Source organism: Arachis hypogaea, chromosome 1 (assembly GCF_003086295.3).
Source record: "Arachis hypogaea cultivar Tifrunner chromosome 1, arahy.Tifrunner.gnm2.J5K5, whole genome shotgun sequence".
In the NCBI taxonomy this organism is placed as follows: Eukaryota; Viridiplantae; Streptophyta; class Magnoliopsida; order Fabales; family Fabaceae; genus Arachis; species Arachis hypogaea.
In genome coordinates, this window is record NC_092036.1 from 31,114,645 (window position 1) to 31,140,071 (window position 25,427).

At 35.6% G+C, this 25,427-nt stretch overlaps 1 non-coding gene across 1 annotated transcript; it reads left to right on the plus strand.

Moving 5' to 3' along the window:
* The first annotated feature begins 3,214 nt into the window (after window positions 1-3,214).
* LOC112712564 (small nucleolar RNA R71) lies at window positions 3,215-3,318 on the plus strand. Its single transcript, XR_003157827.1, has one exon. It is a non-coding gene; the product is annotated as a small nucleolar RNA R71 (small nucleolar RNA).
* The last annotated feature ends 22,109 nt before the right edge of the window (window positions 3,319-25,427 follow it).

Genomic DNA, 25,427 nt, shown 5'->3' on the forward strand with positions numbered 1-25,427 from the left:
CTTTGGAGTCTCTTTTCCATTGAGCTCCTTCCACACATATGTCCATAAGGACTTGGTTCAAAATTTGATTAAAGTTGACCCTTCTAGTGTAGGGGTGTGCATCTCCTTGCATCATGGGCAAGTTGAACGCCAACCTCACATTTTCTGGACTAAAATCTAAGTATTTCCCTTGAACCATTGTAAGATAATTCTTTGGGTTCGAGTTCATACTTTGATCATGGTTCCTAGTGATCCATGCATTGGCATAGAACTCTTGAACCATCAAGATTCTGACTTGTTGAATGGGGTTGGTCAGAACTTCCCAACCTCTTCTTTGGATCTCATGTCGGATCTCTGGATACTCATTTTTCTTGAGCTTGAAAGGAACCTCGGGGATCACCTTCTTCTTGGCCACAACATCATAGAAGTGGTCTTGATGGGCTTTGGAGATGAATCTTTTCATCTCCCATGACTCGGAGGTGGAAGCTTTTGTCTTCCCTTTCCCTTTTCTAGAGGTTTCTCCGGCCTTAGATGCCATCAATGGTAATGGAAAAACAAAAAGCTTATGCTTTTACCACACCAAACTTAAAATATTGCTCGCCCTCGAGCAAGAGAAGAAAGAAAAGAAGGAGAAGAAAGAAAAGAAGGAGAAGAAGAGAAGATATGGAGGAGAGTAAGGGAGGTGTATTCGGCCAAGGTGTAGAAGAGGGGGTTGTGTTGTGTGAAAATTAAGAAGAATGGAGGGGTTTATATAGGGAGGGGAGAGGGAGTAGGTTCGGCTCTTTAGGGTGGGTTTGGGTGAGGAAGAAATTTTGAATTTTGAAGGTAGTTGGGGTTTATGGGAAAGAGTGGATGGATGTGAGTGGTGAAGGGTGTAGTTGGAAAGAGAGATTGAGGTGATTGGTGAAGGGTTTTGGGGAAGAGTGTTTATTAAAAAGAGAGGATGAATGTTGAGAAGAGGGAAGAATATGGTAGGTGGGGTCCACAGATCCTGAGATGATTTTGTGGGGTTCACAGATCTTGAGGTGTCAAGGATTTACATCCCTGCACCACTTAGGCATGCAAAATGCCTTTGCCTATAATTCTGGCGTTTAAACGCTGAAGTGATGCATGTTCTGGGCGTTTAACGCCCATGTGCAACATGTTTCTGGCGTTGAACGCCAGGTCCATGCTTGTTTCTGGCGTTCAGCGCCAGCTCTCCTTAGGGGACATTCCTGGCGTTTGAACGCCGGGATGTTGCTTGTTTCTGGCGTTCAACGCCAGATCCATGCTCTGTTCTGGCGTTGAACGCCAGCCAGATACTCCTTACTGGCGTTTAAACGCCAGTAAGTCCTTCCTCCAGGGTGTAATTTTTCTTCTGCTGTTTTTGATTCTATTTTTAATTTTTGTATATATTTTGTGACTCCACATGATCATGAACCTAATAAAACATAAAAGAACAATAAAATAAAAAATAAAATTAGATAAATAAAAATTGGGTTGCCTCCCAATAAGCACTTCTTTAATGTCAATAGCTTGACAGTGGGCTCTCATGGAGCCACACAGGTGATCAGGTCAATGTTGTAGACTCCCAACACCAAACTTAGAGTTTGGATATGGGGTTTTAACACCAAACTTAGAGTTTGGTTGTGGCCTTCTAATACCAAACTTAGAGTTTGACTATGGGGGCTCTGTTTGACTCTGTACTGAGAGAAGCTCTGTATGCTTACTCTCCCTTGTTACAGAAGGATAGCCGTGTACCTTAAACACAAGGTAGTCCCCATTCATTTGAAGGACTAATTCTCCTCTGTTAACATCTATCACAGCTTCTGCTGTGGCTAGGAAAGGTCTTCCCAGGATGATGCATTCATCCTCCTCCTTCCTAGTGTCTAAGATTATGAAATCAGCAGGGATGTAAAGGCCTTCAACCTTTACTAACACGTCCTCTACTAATCCATAAGCTTGTCTTACTGACTTGTCTGCCATTTGTAATGAGAACATGGCAGGCTGTACCTCAATGATCCCCAGCTTCTCCATTACAGAGAGTGGCATAAGATTTATGCCTGACCCTAGGTCACACAGAGCTTTCTCAAAGGTCATGGTGCCTATGGTACAGGGTATTAAGAATTTCCCAGGATCTTGTTTCTTTTGAGGTAAAGTTTGCTGAACCCACGTATCAAGTTCACTAATGAGTAAGGGAGGTTCATCTTCCCAAGTCTCATTACCAAATAACTTGGCATTCAGCTTCATGATGGTTCCTAGATATTGAGCAACTTGCTCTCTAGTTACATCTTCATCCTCTTCAGAGGAAGAATAGTCTTCAGAGCTCATGAATGGCAGAAGGAGATTTAATGGAATCTCTATGGTCTCTATATGAGCCTCAGATTCCTTTGGATCCTCAATAGGGAACTCCTTCTTGCTTGAGAGACGTCCCATGAGATCTTCCTCAGTGGGATTCGCGTCCTCTCCCTCCTCCTTGCATTCGGCCATATTGATTATATCAATGACCTTGCACTCTCTTTTTGGATTCTCTTCATTATTGCTTGGGAGAGTACTAGAAGGAGTTTCAGTGATTTTCTTACTCAACTGGCCCACTTGTGCCTCCAGATTTCTGATGGAGGACCTTGTTTCATTCATGAAACTTAAAGTGGCCTTAGACAGATCAGAGACTAAATTTGCTAAGTTAGAGGTATTCTGTTCATAATTCTCTATCTGTTACTGAGAAGATGATGGATAAGGCTTGATATTGCTGAGCCTATTTCTTCCACCATTATTAAAGCCTTGTTGAGGCTTTTGTTGATCCTTCCATGAGAAATTTGGATGATTTCTCCATGATGAATTATAGGTGTTTCAATAAGATTCACCCATGTAATTTACCTCTTCCATTGCAGGGTTCTCAGGATCATAAGCTTCTTCTTCAGAAGATGCCTCTTTAGTACTGTTGGATGCATTTTGTCATCCATTCAGACTTTGAGAAATCATGTTGACTTGCTGAGTCAACACTTTGTTCTGAACCAATATGGCATTCAGAGCATCAATTTCAGGAACTCCCTTCCTCTGAGGCGTCCCATTATTCACGGAATTCCTCTCAGAAGTGTACATGAACTGGTTATTTGCAACCATGTCAATAAGTTCTTGAGTTTCTGCAGGTGTTTTCTTTAGGTGAATGGATCCACCTGCAGAATGGTCCAATGACATCTTAGAGAACTCAGATAGACCATAATAGAATATATCTATCATTGTCCATTCTGAAAACATGTCAGAAGGACATCTTTTGGTCATCTGTTTGTATCTTTCCCAAGCTTCATAGAGGGATTCACCATCTTTTTGTTTGAAGGTCTGAACATCCACTCTAAGCTTGCTCAGCTTTTGAGGAGGAAAGAACTTAGCCAGGAAGGCCGTGACCAGCTTATCCCAGGAGTCTAGGCTATCTTTAGGTTGAGAGTCCAACCATGTTCTAGCTCTATCTCTTACAGCAAAAGGGAAAAGCATAAGCCTGTAGACTTCAGGATCTACTCCATTTGTCTTTACAGTCTCCAGATCTGCAAGAACTCAGTTAAAAACTGGTAGGGATCTTCTGATGGAAGTCCATGAAACTTACAATTTTGTTGCATTAGAGCAACTAGTTGAGGTTTCAGCTCAAAATTGTTTGCCCCAATGGTAGGGATTGAGATGCTTCTTCCATCAAACTTGGAAGTAGGTGTAGTATAATCACCAAGCATCCTTCTTGCATTATTGTTGTTAGGTTCGGCTGCCATCTCCTTCTCTTGTTCAAAAATTTCAGTAAGGTTGTCTCTGGATTGTTGTAATTTAGCTTCTCTTAGTTTTCTCTTCAGAGTCCTTTCAAGTTCTGGATCAACTTCAACAAGAATGCCTTTTTCCTTATTCCTGCTCATATGAAAGAGAAGAGAACAGAAAAAGAAGAGGAATCCTCTATGTCACAGTAAAGAGGTTCCTTATTATTAGTAGAAGAAGAAGGGAATAAAGAAAGGAGAATCCAAACACAAGGGTAAGGATAGGGGCAGTGATTTGAGATGAAGAGAGGTTAAGAGAGGTGTTAGTAAATGAATAAATAAATAGGAAAAGATGAGAGAGGGAGAAATTTTCGAAATTAAATTTTGAAAAGGAGTTAAATGATTTTCGAAAATAAAGATAAGAAATAAAATTAAAATTAAAATTTAAAAAGAATTTTTTGAAAAAGAGGGAATTATTTTCGAAAATTAGAGAGAGAAAAGTTGTTAGGTGGTTTTGAAAAAGATAAGAAATAAACAAAAAGTCAAATAGTTAGTTGAAAAAGATTTGAAAGTCAATTTTGAAAAGATAAGAAGATAAGAAGATATTTTGAAATCAAATTTTTGAAAAAGATAAAATTTTGAATAAGATATGATATAAAAGATAAGATAAGATAGATTTAATTTTTAAAATTAAAATTAATTACTTGACTAACAAGAAACTAAAAGATATGATTCTAGAATTTAAAGATTGAACCTTTCTTAACAAGAAAGTAACAAACTTCAAATTTTTGAATCAATCACATTAATTGTTAGCATAATTTTCGAAAATAAAGATAAAATTAAGAAAAAGATTTTTTTGAAAAATATTTTTAAATTTTCGAAAATCATAAGATAAAAAAGAAAAAGATTTTATTTTTGAAAAAGTTTTGAAAAGATAGGATTTTTAAAATTTGAAAATTTGATTTGACTTACAAGAATCAACTAATTTTAAAAAAATTTTGACTAAGTCAACCCAAATTTTCGAAATTTTGAGAGAAAAAGGAAAATATATTTTTTTATTTTTGAAATTTTAATTATGAGAACACTATGAATGTCAAGATGAATGTCAAGAACACTTTGAAGATCATGATGAACATCAAGAACATATTTTTGAAAAATTTTTTATGCAAAGAAAACATGCCAGACACCAAACCTAGAAATCTTTAATGCATGGACACTATGAATGCAAAAATGCATATGAAAAACAATAAAAGACACAAAATAAGAAAACATCAAGATCAAACAAGAAGACTTACCAAGAACAACTTGAAGATTATGAAGAACACCATGAATGCATGAATTTTCAAAAAATAATGCAAAATTTTTAAAAACATGCAATTGACACCAAACTTAAAAATTGACTCAAGACTCAAACAAGAAACACAAAATATTTTTGGTTTTTTTTTTTTATGATTTTATGATTTTTTTGGATTTTCTTTTAATTTTTTTTCGAAAAACATATAGAAAAAAAAAGAAAATAAGAAATCCAAAATTTTTAATAAGAATTCCAGGAATCTTTCAATATTAGCCTAAAGCTCCAATCCAAGGGTTGGGCATGGCTTAATAGCCAGCCAGCTTTAGAAGATATAAATCAGCCATGTAACAACTGATATTCCAATTAACTTGCCTCTATGTTGATGGTTTTGAAGCCTCAATCAAATTGAGTTAGGCATGGCTTTACAGCCAGCCAAGCTTCAACATACTTTATGAAACACTAGAATTCATTCTTAAAAATTTTGAATAATTTTTTCGAAAACAAAGAAAAAATTTTGAAAAATATTTTTGAAAACTTTTTGAAAAGAAAAATAAAAAGAAAATTACCTAATCTGAGCAACAAGATGAACCGTCAGTTGTCCATACTCGAACAATCCCCAGCAACGGCGCCAAAAACTTGGTGCATGAAATTGTGATCATCAACAATGGCTCCAATAACTTGGTAGCGCTCTCAAACGTGAATCACACTTAGTCACAACTCTGCACAACTAATCAGCAAGTGCACTGGGTCGTCCAAGTAATACCTTACGTGAGTAAGGGTCGATCCCACGGAGATTGTTGGTACGAAGCAAGCTATGGTCATCTTGTAAATCTCAGTTAGGCGGATAATAAATGTTATGGAGTTTTCGAATAGTAAATAAAGCAGAAAATAAAGATAGAGTTACTCATGTAATTCAATGGTGGGAATTTCAGATAAGTGTATGGAGATGCTTGTCCCTGTTGAATCTCTGCTTTCCTACTGCCTTCCTTCAATCCTTCTTATTCCTTTCCATGGCAAGCTGTATGTAGGGCATCACTGTTGTCAATGGCTACATCCCATCCTCTCAGTGAAAATGGTCCAAATGTTCTGTCACAGCACGACTAATCATCTGTCGGTTCTCGATCATGTTGGAATAGAATCCCTTGATTCTTTTGCGTTTGTCACCACGCCCAACAATCGCGAGTTTGAAACTCGTCACAGTCATTCAATCCTGGAATCCTACTCGGAATACCACAGACAAGGTTAGACTTTCTGGATTTCCATGAATTCCGCCATCAATTCTAGCTTATACCACGAAGATTCTGATTAAGGAATCCAAGAGATATGCGCCCGGCCTAAAGTAGAACGGAAGTGGTTGTCAGTCACGCGTTCATAGGTGAGAATGATGATGAGTGTCATGGATCATCACATTCATCATGTTGAAGTGCAATGAATATCTTAGAATAGGAATAGCTGAATTGAATAGAAAATAGTAGTAATTGTATTAAAACTTGAGGTACAGCAAAGCTCCACACCCTTAATCTATGGTGTGTAGAAACTCCACCGTTGAAAATACATAAGTGATGAAGGTTCAGGCATGGCCAAATGGCCAGCCCCCAAACGTGATCAATAGTCTCCTAAGATGAATAATAGAATAAAATTGAGACCAAAGATGAAAATATAATAGTAAAAAGTTCTATTTATACTAAACTAGTTACTAGGGTTTATAGAAATAAGTCCAAGTGCAGAAATCCATTTCCGGGGCCCACTTTGTTGTGTGCTTGGGCTGAGCTTGAACTTTACACGAGCTGAGGCTTCTTTTGGAGTTGAACGCCAAGTTGTAACATGTTTTTGGTGTTCAACTCTGGTTCGTGACGTGTTTCTGGCGTTTGACTTCAGAATGCAGCATGGAACAGGCGTTGAGCGCCAGTTTACGTCATCTAATCACGAATAAAGTATGGACTATTATATATTTCTAGAAAGCTCTGGATGTCTACTTTCCAACGACATTAAGAGCGTCCCATTAGGAGTTTTGTAGCTGCGAAAAATCCATTTCGAGTGCAGGGAGGTCAGAATCCAACAGCATCAGCAGTCCTTTGTCAGCCTTCTTTCAGAGTTTTGCTCAGGTCCCTCAATTTCAGCTAAAAAATACCTAAAATTACATAAAAATACACAAACTCATAGTAAAGTCTAGAAATATAAATTTTACATAAAAACTAATAAAAACATCCCTAAAAGTAGCTAGATCCTACTAAAAACTACCTAAAAATAATGCCAAAAAGCGTATAAATTATCCGCTCATCAATGATCCATCTCATGTACTTACACCCCAATCAGTGGAACTGAAAGAGGATTTATTATTTGAAGAAGAACTTATTGCTAAAATTGATCGCCAAATAAGGAAGTTACGTTCTAAAGAAATAGCCTCAGAAAAAGTAGTCTGGAAGAACCATTCGGAGAAAGAAGCAACCTGGGAACCTGAGAATATAATGCGTGACAAATATCCGTATTATGTTTGAAATTTGGGGACCGAATTTTTTTAAGGTGGGGAGATTGTAGGGCCTACAAAAAAAAAAAAAAGAAAAAAGGTCGGCCAAGCCCATCACTTTTCACTCTTTCCCTTCTGCTCCAATGACACACATGAAAGCAATACACACATGTATTTTTTGTTGCATCACTTCAGAGTTCAGAATCTTCACCGCCAATGCTTCTTCCCTCTCTCATGTCACTTTACCAATAATTCCTTCCTCCTTCATATCACTATATCACTTCTTCAACAATAATTTTATACACCTGTATTTCAATTAATTTCACTACTCTTCTTCTACTCTAACTCTATTACACCCTATCAAGTGTGTTCTCTTTTGTTGGTATTATTCCAAAACTCCATTAAAGTAGCCTAAGCTTGAAGAAGTGAGAAATAACCTTTAATTCAAGTATTACCAATTATTAAGCCATTAAGGTGATTTTTTAACTTGATAATTGCCTATATCTTTAATTTTTGTTATGTTTATAATTATGGGCATTAATAAATCCAAAAATTTAGGGTTAGGGTAAGATAGAATTTGGGATTATTTGGTATATAGGTTATATTATATCAATTGATGTTAAGATTAACTTATTAGAGTTATTATTGTTATGTTTGTGGTATTAGATACTCAAAGGAATCGCTCTCCTTGCTTGTTGGAACCTGTGGAGTAGAAATTCCTCTCTTGGATATTAGTCTATAAGTAAACTTAGTATCTATAGTTAAATTTTAGCATTCACATCATCTTTATAACTATTGAAGACAATTTTTATAATTTATTATTTAATTATTTACTAACTTATTTGTTAATATGATGGTTATGTTAAATATTTTACAAAGAAAATCCCACTTGAGACATGATATTTAACATTGAAATGAATGAAGTGGTTATTTGAGAAATTAAACTATAATGTAAATATTATCTTGCATATACACTTTGAAAGTAAATTTATTATTGAATTTGAATAAAAGTTATTACATGAATTATTACTATTGAATTGATGATGTATTTATTGATTTGTTGACAACCTTTAGTTTGATCATAATTTGTATGTCAAAATATTTTGGAAGGTTCTATGACAGAAACTACAGCTAGCGGCAGTAAAGGCTAGACTTGGTGCACCTTGTCAATTATATAATTGCATTTTTCAGGACCATATGGGATGAAATGGTTCCTGTCTGTTTCATGTCCACAAAATTAGTGGAACATGTCTGTTTCAGAACTCACACGAAGGAAAACAACCTAAGTGTGATTTCTGTCTGTTATTTTGATTTTTCTGGATTAGATAACCTTCCGCGTATATTGTTATAAATAAAGAAGTTTGAATGCTTAATATTTATAATTAATTATCATTGTGTTTAAGTATGATTTTGTCTCTATTATTAAAGTAGAATTATTGTAATTAAGAGCTTACTAATTATACAACTGTCTCTTGTGAGGCCATAGATGCTCTGCTTACTTACTGAGTTGCAAAACTCTGTTATTCTTTCATTTTTTTTAGATATGGGCATTGATCCTAATCCAACTTCATCAGTTCTGCTCTAGTTTTGTTTGTGTTGGTGAGCCCTTTATTGTTTAAGGGCTTAGTGTTTGTGACACAGGCAGGGTACGACTTTAGTGACTTGAGTATGTTGCTTGTAAATATTCTAATAGATGAAGCTAATAGACTATGCTTTGCTGTAAATATTTAAGTCGAATTTTATATAAATATGCTGAGTATATTTTAAATATGAGGTTGAGAATGTGTTGTTTTTTTTTGTATAATTGGAAATTCTATTTGTTCTGTTTCCTGCAATATCGATTTCTGAGGCTTGCTTGGGAAGATTTTCCTAAGCGCCAGTCACGGTCAGATTGGGTTGTGACACTTCTAGGTTGGTCATTCTCATTCTAATTTCCTGCATTAGCATTAACAACACGATTAGAATCCATAATGGACTCTTCAGCTTCCTTTTCAAAGGTCTCACTGAGATTTTCACTAGCCTTGTACAGCCTAGCTTATTGCAAGTGCCGCCTCAAAGTTCTTTCAGGTTTAGGATCAAAATCTGTAAGAGGTTCTTTGTCTCTGTTCCTGCTTATAAACAAATAGAAAACAAGAAAAGTGGGAGTCTCTACGTAAGAGTGCAGAGAATTCTCAGTGAGGTAACCTGTGTAAAGAAATAAAATAGAACAACTAAATAATTAAAGCAAAAAAATTCAAAAATTATAGATAAAATTAAAATGAAAATTTTGAAATTAAGAAAAAGAAATTAAATAGGAAAATTAAAGTAAAAATAACTAGGTAACACCAAACTTAATTACAGAAATTAAGGAAAAATAGTAGCACTAATTTTCAAAAATTAAAGAGCAAAATTAAATGAAACTAAAGCTAAAATGCCTAATCTAAGAAATCAAACAACTAATACTTGTCAATCACAGTCAATCCTCGGCAACGGCGCTAAAAACGTGGTGCAGAAATTATAATGCACAAACTAACCGGCAAGTGCACCGGGTGGTACCAGGTAGTACCTCAAGTGAATGAGGATCGATCCCAAGAGAATTAATGGACTAAGAAATAATGATTGCGTGATTTACTTTGTTAGACAAACAGAAAATGGTGTTTTGAGAGTTCAACAGCATTAACAGTAAATTCAGAAAATTAAATAAGCAAGTAGTAAACAGGTTGTGAAATATATGGATAAAACAGTTAAGGCTTCAGAGATATTTATTTTCCAGATTAACTTTTCTTACCAACTATTTTAATCAGGCAAGATTCAATTCATGGCAAACTATATGTGACTAAACCCTAATTCCTTAGACTTTTTTAGTTTCCTCTAACCTTCATCAACCGCCAATTCCTTGGTCACTTGATTCCAATTAGAGGGTTAGTTCAAATCTAGTTTATATGCCATAGAAACCCTAATGATCCAAATATAAGAGGATTATATGTCATGTATCCCGTTAAGTCCAGATAATTAGAAATTTAGGAGAAATTATTTTCAAGCTATTGTTCAAGTAAAGAGCTTTTCCAAGTTTTACAAGAACTCAATTAGAACAAGGGTCATACTTTCGTTCCACCCAGATTCATAAGATAAAGAACGAAAATAATTCTTGAAATTGAAATCTATACATGAATTAAAATAGAAAAGTAATAGTATTAATCCATAGAATAAACAGAGCTCCTAACATTAACAGTGGAGGTTTAGTTGTTCATGGTTCAGAGGGAAAACTAGGGTTCTATAAAATTGTAAATTGCGGAATGAGGTGGAGGAGAAGAGAAGAGCATGAAGGGCTGATTCTTTATCCTTTTATATCTAATCCTAATTAATGTAAATTATATTTTCTAAAACTAAATAATATCTTTTCCTATTAATAAATAAATTAAATTTTTAATTAAAATTGAGTAATATCTTCGTGCATCTTTGACGGATGAGTGGGGACCATTGCCTTTCATAGTAGTGGTGCCTAACTTGAAGATGTTGAAGTTGGACTTGGAGGAGGCAGCAAGGATTGGGCGTGTTGAGTGTGCCTTGGCGCCTAACTTGGTGGAGGTGGCGCCTAACTTGAGCCTGGCCGAATGAAATTGCTTGTTGATGGTTGTCCTGGTGCCTAATTTGAAAAAATCCAAGTTAGGCGCCACCTTGGTAGTGTGTATTAGGAGGCTTTTCCCTTGTCCTAGCGCCTAACTTGGGAAAAGCCAAGTTAGGCGCCACCCATGCAGTGCATAACTTAGGATTTTTCCAAGTTAGGCGCCATCAAGCCCAAATTTTTTGGAGAAGAAGTGTAGACTATTATACATCGTTGGAAAGCTCTGGAAGTTACTTTTGAATGCCAAAGGAATCACATTAATTGGACATTTATAGCTCGAGTTATTCATGTTAGAGTGCAGGGAGGTCAGGGTTGATAACATCATTCACTTTCTTCTCTTTTACTACGGAAACTCCATCAAATCCATCTGAATGCTACCTGAAATTAGTAGAATTGCATACGAATCAAAGAGGCTTCCGTAGTGGCTAAAAGATATTTAAGTCTTGATTAAACTCAACAATTTGAATGCAAATTCACTAGAAAAAGATAGAAAAGATGCTCACGCATCACTCCTTGCCTCTCTGCCATGGGATTCACAACTACCAAAAGAATAGTAGGCAGCGGGCCAAGCTCCATCGTTCATCTCCAATTCCTCCTTCTTCTTCCTCCCTTACTGCTGTTCTCTATTGCATTTTCTCTGTCTTTTCCCAAAGCCGCTACTATCGATGCATGAGAGTTAGTCTCTATTCGGGTCTCAACTTCACGATCCCATGGAAATACTGCCACTTGGAGTAGTGTTGGCTTGGCCATGATTGATGGAAAACGGCGGAATAGAATGCCTTCTCTCACCATTTTCGCTTGCTACCACTACGTCGTTCGTCGCAGTCTTTCTTGCAGCTAATCCACCAACAACCGCCGCATTTGTGAACCAACAAGGAGGCTTTGGTGTCGTTCCAGATCTAATATATTTGCATCTTTCACCTTCCCCTTCATGAAGACACCAACTCTCGGTGCCATTTTTGGCCGGACATCGCAAGACATCGTTGCACTAAGTGGTTCTACAATTGTGGAGATCATCATCTTCCACAGCCAATTCTGTTCCCTACCACGTACGATCGGCAACATTCAGAACTCATATTTTGGCCTTTAGGTAAGTTGGTTCCTGAATCAAAAACTCCAATTACAGGTCTGGAATGGTTGTTGTGATTTGAATTTATCATGGTTTTGTTGCTGAATCTGGAATTTGAAATTCGTATAATTGAATTATTGATTCTAGATAAGAAATTATTGACTGTAATTTTGTTGATGAATTTTTTTATCTGAGTATGGTAATTATGGATACATTAATTTTTAATGTATAAAAAGGAACAAAATGACAATTATTTAGAAATGAAAATAGTCGGAAATTAATTAATTAATGGAAGTAAAAATGGTGATCTTCAAGGATATTGTTGCATGGCGTGTAATCCACAAATGTGGATCTGTTAAAGTCTGTAACATGCAAAACGCAAGTTATGTTTTGACTAGAAAAGAAAATGCTAAAGCTACATGCAGCTGCAAAATGTAGCTTGCGTTCGGAAGGGAAAGAGAAAGAAGTCTCGAAACGTGTCCCTGCTGCATGCAGACATGACCTACTACTTTGACCAGCTTGAAAATCCCCAAACGCAGGTTGCATTTGGCAAGCCGGATAGGCAAATCACAGGTTGCGATTGGCAGCTTCTCCCCTTGCATGCATGACACGTGTTGAGGAGTATGATGCAGCTGGTCTTCAAAAGCAAAACACAGGCCATGAAGAAGTTACAATTTCACTTATACTACGGTAAGGGTGTTTTGAGAGTGAAAGGGTTGGCGTTGAGGGGTGAAAGGGGGTAAATTTAGGAAGAATAAGAATACAGTGAAGGTTTAGGATTCAGTGAAAGAGGAGGAAAAAATGGTTTGTAATGTTACCTTACCTGAAGAACACATTATTGAATATCTAGATCATCCTCAATGGATAAGTGATTTTTTTTAATTTTATTATGAATAAATATATTTATTTCTATGTTCTTTACTTATGTTTTAACTAATTATTTCATTATTATTATTATTATTATTATTATTATTATTATTATTATTATTATTATTATTATTATTATTATTATTATTATATGGTTAATTTTTATAATATTGTTTATGATAATAATAATAATTTATTATTATTTTTTAATAATAAATAGTGATGTTTAATAATTTATTATTATTATTTAAGATAATAATAATACTGTTTAATAAATTATCGTTATCTTGTTGTTATTATTATTTTTTAATAGAGATATTCTCCACATCCAAGCAATTTTGGCATCCAAGCTCATCCAAGTAATTTTAGGTCACACGCCTTTTCGTTTTTCTTCTTTCGTCACGTTTCTTCTCTTCTTCTTATTCTTCTTCTTCTTCTTCTTCTTCTTCTCACGCTCGTTTTTGCACGGAGCGTCTTCTTCTTCGCTTTGTTCTTCGCGTTCTTCCTCCTCTTCATTCTCTTCCTTCTTTTTCGCATTCTTTCTTCTTCACATGTTTTTTTCTTATCGTCATTCTTTTGTTGTTGTTGCTGCTGTATTTTTTTTCTTTTTCTCATTCTCTCCCTGGTAAGGAGGAAGAATTTTGAATTGTGCAGAACAGAAATGAACCGAACACGTACTCATGGTGAAACAATTGTATAGCACTGAGTGAATGAAACATAATCCATTATATAAAATCAAATTCGAACAGCTTTCTGCATAGTGAACCGAACACGTACTCATGGTGAAACCGTTGTATAGTACTGACAGAACAAAACACAATCCATTATATAAAATCAAATTTGAACAGTTTTCTGCATAGTGAACTGAACACGTACTCATGGTAAAATAATTGTATAGTACTGAGTGAACGAAACATAATCTAGTATATAAAATCAAATTCAAACAGCTTTCTGCGTAATAAACTGAACACGTACTTATGGTAAAACAATTGTATAGTACTGATTGAACGAAACATAATACATTATATAAAATCAAATTCGAAACACCGCTGTCTACAATTTAAATATTATCAATTCAATTCAATTTAGATTCAGAACACTTGCGTCCATTCAATTCAATTTAGCAATTACAATTCAATTGAAAAAATAATGTTTGTATCGTTGGTGATGACGATAACAAAAGAGGAGAAGAAGAAGAAGAAGAGAAAGAGGAGGAGGAGGAGAAGCAGAAGCAGAGAAAGAAACTACGTGCGTGAAGAAGAAGAAGAAGAAGGATGAGAAGGAGGAAGAGGAGGAGAAAGAGGTATACGTGAATTTGAAAGAAGAAGAAGATGACGTATGTGTGTACGGTGTATTTGAAAGAAGAAGAAGAAGAAGCGCGTGTAATGACCCTCTTTTAATAAGAGTGATTTTTGTTGGTGTTGGACCTACTTGAATAAAACTTGGATAAAAATTGTTTGGATGTGTAACATAGCCCTTTTTAATATAATAATAATGGTAATAATTAATAGATTATTAGCAGAATATTATTTTTAAAAACTTTTTTATGGTTATTATTATTATTATTATTATTATTATTATTATTATTATTATTATTATTATTATTATTATAATAATAATAAGTATTATTGTGATAGTTATTGTTATTATTATTTTTTGAATAAGTTATTAACTGTTATTATTTAAAATTTATTATTATGATTATTATTGTGATATTTATTGTTGTTGCTAGTTGTTAAGAAAAATATTAATACTTTTATTAATGTTATTGTTAACACTTATTATAATTATGAAGTAATATTAATAATTATCATTTCTTTTTCAGGCAATCAGGAATTTATTGTTCAAGAAACTGGATCCACTAGAAACCTTTAACGAAGTAGCTGCAGTGACCTTAGCATTGACTGGGTTTCATCACGTTTCGCTAGTAGGAAAAATGAGAGGCCATTATACACTCCTGAGTGCATTGGTGGAACGATAAAGGCCGAAAATCTACACATGTTTTACTTTCTAGTGGGGAAAGTGACGGTGACGCTGAAAGACGTGACACATATACTTAGCTTCCCAATTAATGAGGAGCCCACCACGGGTAGAACAGACAGCAGTCACCAATTTTTAGTGGAGAACTACATCGTGTGTTTTGGTCGGGAGTCTGATCCGCAGGATCACGTCTTGAGTAAGGTAAGTCTTGCATGGGTTCGGCGGTGCAGAGACACTAAACCATGTGACACGTAGGAGTCCATTGAGTGGTATGTCTAGGCTCACATTTTTTGCATGCTCGGAATGGATATGTTTTCGGATAAGTCTACCACTTTGTTGAACTCAAAATTTCTGCCTCTACTTCGGGATTTCTACCAGATTCCGTTATACAGTTGGGGGCTGCCAATTCGGTACATCTATACAGATTGTTGTGTCGTGTATCATGATACAACTATAAAGAGATAGATGGGCCACTAATACTACTTTTTGTTTGGACGTGGGAGCGTATGCCGTTCCTAGCGCCTATTACCCGCGATCATCTCGTCGATGTTGGTGTTCCACTTGTGTGACGGTATTGTTTATTATTATTATTGTTGTTGTTGTTGTTGTTGTTGGTGCTGTTGTTGTTCTTATTGCAATCATTCTAATTTTGTTTTGGTAGAGTCATTGGTGTCGGCATACAGGATATACACAGAAGCCTACTGCGCATTTTAGGCGAAGGACTCAATGACATGGGAGTCAACAATGTAAGTTTTAGCCATTTATGTTAGGCTGCTTATTTAGAATAATAAATTTACTAATTGGCCTTGTGGTTACTAATGTACAATTTATATGGCGGCCGTATATGGGAGTCGAGATTCCAGAGTACCTCATTGTAAATTTGTTTATGTGCTCCACAAAGTCGCCATTAGTGTCATTCAAGTGTATAGAGTGACACTCGACAGATCGAGTAAGACAACAGTTTGGGCTACAACAGCTTTCCCCAGACACGGCATTCGAGATTGGTCATAATCATTGCAGGCGGTTGATAGGCCCAAAGAACCATGACTGGAGAGAGAGGAACATTTAATGGGTTAACTTGTAGATATCTTGCTGCTATAACACACTGCAGTTAGGGGACGAGATTGTCGACTTTCATCCTCTCCAAGTGTACTACGACTGGTACATACAGCAGTATTGGGCATCACCTGCTACTGTCAGATAGAGTTACAGGTGAAGAGGCTGACACGAATGAGCCACAGAAACAACAGGAAGAACCAGATGGACCTCAGTAGCAAATTCCCCCTCATGAGCAGCAGTTTCAGGTGCCGGGTCATGAGCACCATTATCAGACACCGGGTTATGACCAAAGGTTTCAGGTATCATTAAGGTTTATTATCATTAATGTTGTCGTTGTTAATTATTATTATTGATTCCGTTATTAATTATTATTAATTACTACTAATTTTTATCTAGGTTCTGGCATATGAGCACCACTTTTAAACTCCGGCATATGAGCACCAGTTCTAGATGCCAGGGTATGAGCAACATTTTTAGGACTCGGTATATGCCCAGCAGTTTCAGGCACCGGTCTACGGCCAGCAACAGTTTTTGATATATGAGCAACAATAGCAATGGCCGGCGTGGGATCAACAACAACCGTACATACCGGAACCACAACCACCTCAGGCAACTGAACCCTACATACCACAGATGGCAATTCCAGCAGATGGTCAGTTTAGTCCGTTGGGTGGATCGGACACCATCAGCTTGTCTTAGGTCTTGAGAGATACTGATGATCTATTTCTGTCGCCAAAGCAGCAAGGGCCTACTGCTTCTCATTAGTCTGCTAGTTATCGCTTCACATCAAGTCATGCCAGTGACTTTCACATGGATCGATCATCGGTTCATGTAGATCATCCTTATCCTTCCACACCACCGCATAGCGAGTTGTTCGATTTGAATGAATACCCGCAGTAGAAAAAGAGATTTTTGGGACATGGTCTTTAGCACTAGTATGATTATGGTAGAGAGAGTACTCTGGGGGATGAGTGGTTTCGTTTGTACGACACTTGCGGTGCGAGCATGCCAGATGTCAGTGCTTATGATATTGGCGATGGTCTGGATGCCATAGTGTCTCAGGGTCATCCATATAATTTACAGGCACATACTGCGCCACCGGATAAATACACCCCATCTTTATATTCGAAGAAAGCGCTGAGAAAGTAGTCTGTTGTAGTTTATCTTTTACTGCTTGAATTTAGCTTTGTTTTTAGTGTTGTATCTCATATTCAGTATTGTATCTCATATTGTATATTTATGAGTTTCTGTTTGTTCTCGTATTCTTATTCTATATTTAGCTTTGTTCTCGTATAACTGTTTGAGATTAGCCTGTTACACTTTTAATCTAAATATTTATTTATTATCAGTGTCTAATGCATACATAAATAAACTACACAATAACATAAAAATCTTACACAGTAGTTTAAAATACATAAAGAAGTTACATAAAAAGTTACATATAATTGTTAAGTAGGTCATAAAAAGTTACATAAAAAGCTTAACCACTATTGACCTCTGGTGGAGCTTGGACCTGCACGCTGAGGACTTCAGCTACAGCTATGTCCCTCTGTCCACATATAGTACACCAGCGAAGACCACGCATATCCCACGAATCCATCTCATTCAAGTAGCGGGTTGACTTCAGTCTTCCTTTTGTCGCACACCTAAATATTTAATAGGCAATACCTTCGCTCCCTTCATATCTATCCCATATAGGTGGGTCACCCGTCGAAACAAACTCGTCTCTGTACACCTTGCAAATTTCAGACATCTTGTACACGTCATGCAGTTATACTTTCCAATCAAGAAGCTGGCTAGCGCAACATGTAAGAACATGGCGACATGGGAGTCGCTCGACCTGCAAATGGCCATAATTGCAGTGTCATTGCGCAAGGCTAACAGTGTAAAAGGAGCCATCTTGCAATTCACGAACCTCAAACATCTCGTTGCGCCTGTCGAACCTATTGACGACAATGTTTACTACAGGTCAAAAACTTTTTTCAACTCTTTTGGTAGCAAATTCTAAATACTTGTGTTTGTTACAAACACGCTCATGAGGCTCGGTGCTCTTCCGAGTAAACAATTCGTTTAGCCGATAGAAAGTAGACCTAACAATGGCAGTCACAGGAAGGTTGCGTGCATCCTTCAGGACAGAATTTATGCACTCTACCAAGCTTGTCGTCATATGTCTCCAACGATGACCCCCGTCGAATGCTAATACCCATCTCTAAATCACACCATTGAGTATATGTCTTACCTTCTCTTTAAGCTATTGGTAGTTTTTAGTGTACTCCTGTTCCATCCTAGAATAGTCTATTGAACAAACAATTTAATCATATGCAGATGGCACAAAATTACTATGGATTGGACCATAATAGCAAAGTCAAACACCTATTTTAACCACAAGTTTATGCAAATACAGAGCCTTGAACCTCCTTAAGAAATTAGACCCGATGTGCTTGAAGTAGAACATGTGCCACACTCTTGGTGGTGACCATGCACCATTACTCTGAGCTATTGTTGCGTCGATGGAGCTATAGCTGTCAGAAATAATTCCCATGCCATCAATGGTAACAACATATCTCCACAAATTAGTTAGGAAAAACTACCACGCGTATGCCGTCTCACCCTCAACTATCGCAAATGCAATAGGCATAATGTTTTGGTTCCCATCTTGTGTAACCACAACTAGTAGTGCACCTTTATATTTTCTGTACAGTTGTAAGCCATCAACCTGGCTTGTAGTGTCTGAATGCTATAATAAACGGATAGAAGCTCAAAAAAACACGATGGAGAACTCTTACACCTTGAACTTTCTCACTCTCACGGTAAAAAGGGAGTATTTTATTTAAACACGAGACCTTGGCATCTTGGTAGTCATTGCTTTCAACCATACTGGCATAGTCTAGTAAGAAACTTCCCAATCACTGAAAACTTTTGCGACAAATTTTTGCTTTACCAACAAAGCCTTGCGGTAACTTACACTGTAGTTGAACCTGGACTGAACTTCTGCAATAATAGACTTCACCTTTATCGACAAGTCTACTTCAACCAACGGCCTAATGGCATCTACAACTGTGTCTGAGTCCAACTTGGCATGATCTTGTGAAATCGTGCCCATGGTACACATGTGTTTACCATTGTATCTTCTGATCTCTCAACACGCTTTCTTTTTATTCAAGCTGGTTCGGATAAGCCAATTGCACCCTGCACCATAACCCTTGCATTTTGCATAGAATGTCTGCGGCTCAAACTCATAAATAGTGTAATCAACTCATCTAGAGATAGTATAGCTTTTGATTGTAGATATCACCGACTATCTAGAACCAAATTCTATTCCAACACTAAAGTCACAATCTTCTGTCGTAACGTTGCCTTCACTTATGACATGTGAACCACTGTCAGTCGGACAAGGAAAATAAAATAAATGATAGTGGTAACTATAATTAATAACCATAAGATAACTTACTGATATTCGTATACTCAGGAAATTTCTGGGTATGCATGGCTTCGAGATCCAGAGTCTGCATAAAAGATGAAACACCAAAAGGGTGCTAACTTACAATCGCATGCGCCTCATTTTGTACTGCCGGATTGCCTGCCAAGTCTCCGTTATCATTTTCGTCATCGACTTCATAGTTGGCTTCAAAATCCTCTTCACTGTCATTTTTATCTTCTTCCCAATCTATATCGCCGAGTTCATCAATGTTCACATCGTTGCCAACTGCATCCATCCCCGTATGTTGTTCAAACTCAACATACAGCTCTATCATCGGCATGTGAAATTGGGTTTGTTGATAAATATAAGACATCCGTTGCATGCATGCGTTGTCAGTGATGGGCATTAGTTGAAACTGTATCAGCCCATCAAATACTTGTACAGAATTTCTGTACAAAATATTGCTCACCCTTTTTCAAAATGTGATTTTCTATGTTCTCACAAAGACTATTTTGCAACTCTACAAAATTCATGGTACATGGAATAGAAAATGAAAACGGACATTCACACACAAAAGTCACTCCTTTGTATGTGTTTGGTATAATCTCACCGTTATAATACACTCGCATATTTGCAAAACCTTCCATAACCTCAACCTCACTGAACCTGACTTTTTTTACATTACTAATTGCCAAAAAAACTCAAAAGCATGAGATATATGAAAGAAAAAGGAATGGGAGTAGAATGAAAGTGAGGTACAACTTGGGTTGAATTCAGTTCCATATTTATAGGCAAGTCTCTCAATTAAAATATTATTTCTTGTACAAAACGTAGGCTGCATTTTGTAGCTTTCGAAAAACTTTTTTGACCCACTAAAAATGCAACCTGCGTTTTGGGGTCTCCAAAAAAAAGGGTCATATCTAAACGCAACCTGCGTTTTAAGTTTGCAAAAAAATAAAAAATAAAAAATGCCCATTTCCGAACGCAACATGTGTTTTGGGCTAAGAAACAAAAACAAAAAATTTAAAAAGCTGAAACTTCATAAACGTAGCCTGCATTTCGGTTGCACACAAAAATTGAAAAATGTGATAAAGGAAAAAATGTAGCCTACGTTTTGACTAACACCCATAGCAGTGCAAATACTTTATATATGTTTATTTCATTGCATTACACCATAATTATTTTCATTTTAAAAAAAAATGAGCCAAAAATAGTAGTATCATATTTTATTTTTACACTCATCTCTAAAGGCTCAAGTTTTCTAAAATAAAAAGTCGATAAAATTAAGACGTGATAGTTTGCAGAAATTATTTTATACATGGAGTTAATAGGGGTGCATTGCTTTGCTATGGGTCGTATGCATGTTGTACATGTGTATGTGTGTATGGGTGTTGCAGTTTATCGCACCGTGCGAAGTATGATTTCAGCATTGCCTGCTTCACGCTCCTAGCTAGGAGGACATTTTATTGACACAATGAAAGAAGCAGCGAATGAGAAAAGAAAGAATAAAATAGAAAAATGGAGAATAGAAGCAGAGAACAAAGAAAGAAAACAAGAGAGGGAGCAAAGAACAAGGAAAGTGGAAGAAGAAGAAGAATGAAAGAAATAATACTCAATAAAAATCCAGCAATACTCAATAAAAATGCCAATCAATAAAAATGACCTATTATTCACAAAATTTCAAAAACATCCTTGCCTACCAATCAAACCAATTCATCAAATATTGATCCAACCTGATAAAGCATTTAATAGAAACTCAATAAACTATCAACTTAAAATTCATAATGCAGCATCAAACAATCATAGAAAAGTGTTAAACAAACAGCACAGTACTAAACAATCAGCATCAATTAGCCTAATTCATTTAATTCATTTTTCCATGATTCACTCTCCTTTTGTTATCAAGGAGGTGAAATATGCCCTGCACAAGAAGGTTTGTTAGGCATAAACAGTTAGCAGTTCAAAGTTTAAATCCAATCAGTCATATTAAAATCATCCATATAACAAAAAGAGTATCAAAAAATCATAACATAAACAATAGAAATAGTTTTAAGTAGCAACAATAGAGACAATGGACTAGACATCGGATTCTTCATCTTCGATTTTCAAGATCTCTTCATCTTCTTGATAAGATTGCATCAGTTCATCTTCCAAGGAGTCAATGTACTTTAGAAGTACTTCAACTCGGCTCTGAGACTTTCTCACTGAATTTTTATTTTAAATGGAGAATTTCCTTGCTTGCTTGCTCGAGTTAATCATATGTTTGGTCAAATTCAAAAATTCTTGTAAAACATCTTTCACAATGTTGTTGACCAAGTACTTGTTAGAGGAGGATGTACTCGCAGCCGAAGGTAGAGGGATGCTTTCATCGTTTTCTTCTTCCATGACAGTGTTTCTTCCTTACAAGTTGGGTTAGCACTTTGTAGTTGAAAGTTAGGGTAAGTCCTAGTCCCTTGCAAGTTGGGTTAGCACTTTGCTGTTAAAAGCTAGATTGAGGTCTAGTCAAATTTAGATTGGGTTTAGAATCTGGATTTGTCCCAGATAGAATTGGGTAGATCTTAGGGAAAGAATTGGTGCTTGTAATCTTGTTGAAAGATAGTGAAATTCCATCACTGTTGTGATGGAGACTGGATGTAGGCTGTATTGCACTTAGCAGCTGAACCAGGATATATCTTACTATGATTTTCTCTTCTCTGCTTCTTTTTTACTTCTATCACTCAGGAGACAAAATGAAAAACATCTTTCAATCTCTTACAAGACAAAATGAAAATATCTCTTAACTTCTTATGAGACAAAAGTAAAAATATCTCCTGAAGTTTCTGTATAAGGGAAAAAGTAATATTCTACAAAAAGGGTAGCTAAGATTCAACCCTCCTTCTCTTAGTCACTAATTTCCATCAATTGGTATCAGAGCTTGGTCTCAAAGAGAGCAAGCTTCATAGCTCGGAGAAAAGATCTTGATGGCGGACAACATGGATTTCAATAAAGTGGCCTATACTCTAACAGAAGGACAATCCAACCACAGACCTTCATCCTTCAATGGAAAAAACTACAACTATTGAACAGAATAGAATAAAGATAAAAAAAAGGAGGTGGAACTAAATGTTAAGGCTGTCAACATACTGAACTGTGCAATCAGCTTCAAGAAATTTTTGAAGGTTTCAAGATGCAAAATAGCAAAGGAAATCTAGGATAAGCACCAAGTCACACATGAGAGCAACACACACATAAAAGAAACCAGAATTGACATGTTGAGCAGAGAGTATGAGATGTTCTCTATAAAGAAAGGAGAATCAATTAATGACATGATTCTTTATCATCATTAATAGCTTAGATGCTGTGGGGATTACTCATTCCGAACAGATGCTAGTAAGGAAAATCTTGAGAAGCTTGGCAAGAGAGTGAAAAACTAAGGATAGTGTTATCTATGAAAGCAGTAATCTAAGTCAAATAACCTATAATGAATTGAGAGGAAAGTTACTAGAATATGAAATCACTTACAAAAAAATGATACAAAAAAAAGAGAAAAAAGTGGCTCTTAAATTTTGCACTGAATCATTGGATGATGAATCCAGTGACTGTTTATAAGATGATGAGTTTGTATGTTTTGCTAGAAAATTTAGAAGGATGATGAGACTCAAAGGAAGAAGCAGACTTGGCAGCTCAAAGGAACCAAAGAAGAATGGACTTATGGATTCTTGGGAGGATCTCAAGATTGACTAGATGAGAAAGAAAACTTCGAAGATGAAGCTCGAATCTGTTTCATGGCTAATGATGAAGATCAACAAGAAGAGATAAATTGTTGACTTATCTCTTGATGATTTTCATGTTATTATTAATGATCTCGCTCACCATTTAGAAAAATTGCTGAATAAATACAACAAATATAGTGTTGAAAATGAGTTTTTGAAAGAAGATGTGAAGGAGATCGAATGTGCTTTTGATTTCATTAAAGAAAATAGATTTTTAAAATATGAAATTGAAAAGTTCAAAGAAAAGCACATTATTGATCCTTCTCAAGAACTTGTTGCTGAAAATAAAAGATTAAATGAAATGATCAAAAGTTTGAATAATGATTTAGCAAAATTTATACATAGTTTGAGCAACTTGGACAAATCACTTGCTAATCAAAGACCGTTGTTTGAAAAATCAAGTTTATGGTATGTAACAAAACTGATGCAATTTCTGAAAAATCACTTGCAAAATTCAATGCATCGTTTTCAAATATAATATCATCATTTGATAAATCTGGTCTTAAATACTCATCTAACATTGATGCTGATTTTGAAAAGCTAGATTTTGATAAAAATGCATCTTATTCAAAATCTGAACCTGCTTCAAATAACTCTGGTTTGGGTTATATCTTTAACAATGAGGCTATCTTTAGAAAGCCTTTCTTTCACAAAAGGACCTCACATTCTAGAGACCCATTTGTGTCAAGAAATTCTGGTTTAAGATTTTTTTGCAAGAGAAGGTACTAATGTCAGTGATGGATCTTTCAAACGAAAAGCACTCTTTTCAAAATACCAAAAATTTTAAATCTCTTAATCACCATCAGCATCATACCTTAAATCATTTTCAGTAACATGCTCACACAATTTACTGTTTTAATTGCAATAAACCTGGTCACTCTTCTTCTCAATGCCTTATTGACAAAAGAAGAGTAGGAAACAAAATATACAAAGTTGTTTGTGATTTTAATATACTTGGGCAACCAAGAAGAAAGACATATGATACATAAATAGCGAATGCTTTAGGCACATGACTGAAATGTCCACTTTCTTCATCAAGCTTGATAAATACGATGGAAGCTTTGTGACTTTCGGTAACAATGATAAATGAAAAATTGTGGCCGTAGGTAAGATTGGTAAGAATTTCTCAACTTCCATTGATGTTGTATTTTGAGTTAAAGAGTTGAAACACTAACTTCTAGGTACTGGCCAATTGTGTGATTTATGTTATTTGATTATTTTCAAGAAATTGGAATGCTTGGTTGTGTGTGAAAAATGTGGTAAAATTTTGTTTGAAATTAAAAGATGCAATAATGTGTATAGACTAATATTAGAGGTACTAAAAGAACAAAATGTAGCTTGTTTTACTTCCATGGAATCTAAGAAATGGTTATGGCATAAGAAATTAAAACATGCAAGCATGCTTCGAGTTTCTAAGCTTATAAAAAAGAATTTGGTTAGAGGTCTTCCTAAAATAAGATTTGACAAAAATACCACTTGTAATGCTTGTCAAGTGGGTAAACAAAAAAATTCTTTCAAACCCAAGGATGACATCTCAACCAAAAAACTATTGGAAATGCTACATATTGATCTTTTCGGTCCTACAAAGACTCAAAGTCTTGATGTTAAGCATTATAGCCTAGTGGTGTTTGATGACTATACTTAGTTTGGATGGATTCTTTGCTTAGCTCATAAAAATGATACTTTCATTGCTTTTTCAACTCTATGCTAAAAAAAACTAAAATAAAAAAGATTTAAAAATTGTTTCTAAAAAAAGTGATCATGAAAAAGAGTTTGAAAATCAAGATTTTGAAGTATTTTATGAAGAATTAAGTATTTTGCAGAATTTTTCATGTCCTAAAATACCTTAACAAAATGGGATTGTTGAAAGGAGAAATAGAGGCCTTTAAGAAATGACTAGTGCTCTGTTTTGTGAAAATAAAATTTCAAAATTCTTTTGAACTGAAGCTATATTTTGGACCAAATCATCATTAAGAAAAATTTTAAAGAAAATACCATATGAGCTTTGGAAAGAAGTACCACCCAATCTTAGGTACTTTCATACTTTTGGATGCAAATATTTTGTGTTAAACACTAAAGATAATCTTAAAAAATTGATCCAAAATCTTATGAAGGTGTCTTTGTTATACATTCAACCACTAGTGAAGTTTATAGAGTTTATATCAAGGAATATAGAATAATTGAGAAGTCCATACATGTCATTTTTTTGTGATTCTAACTCC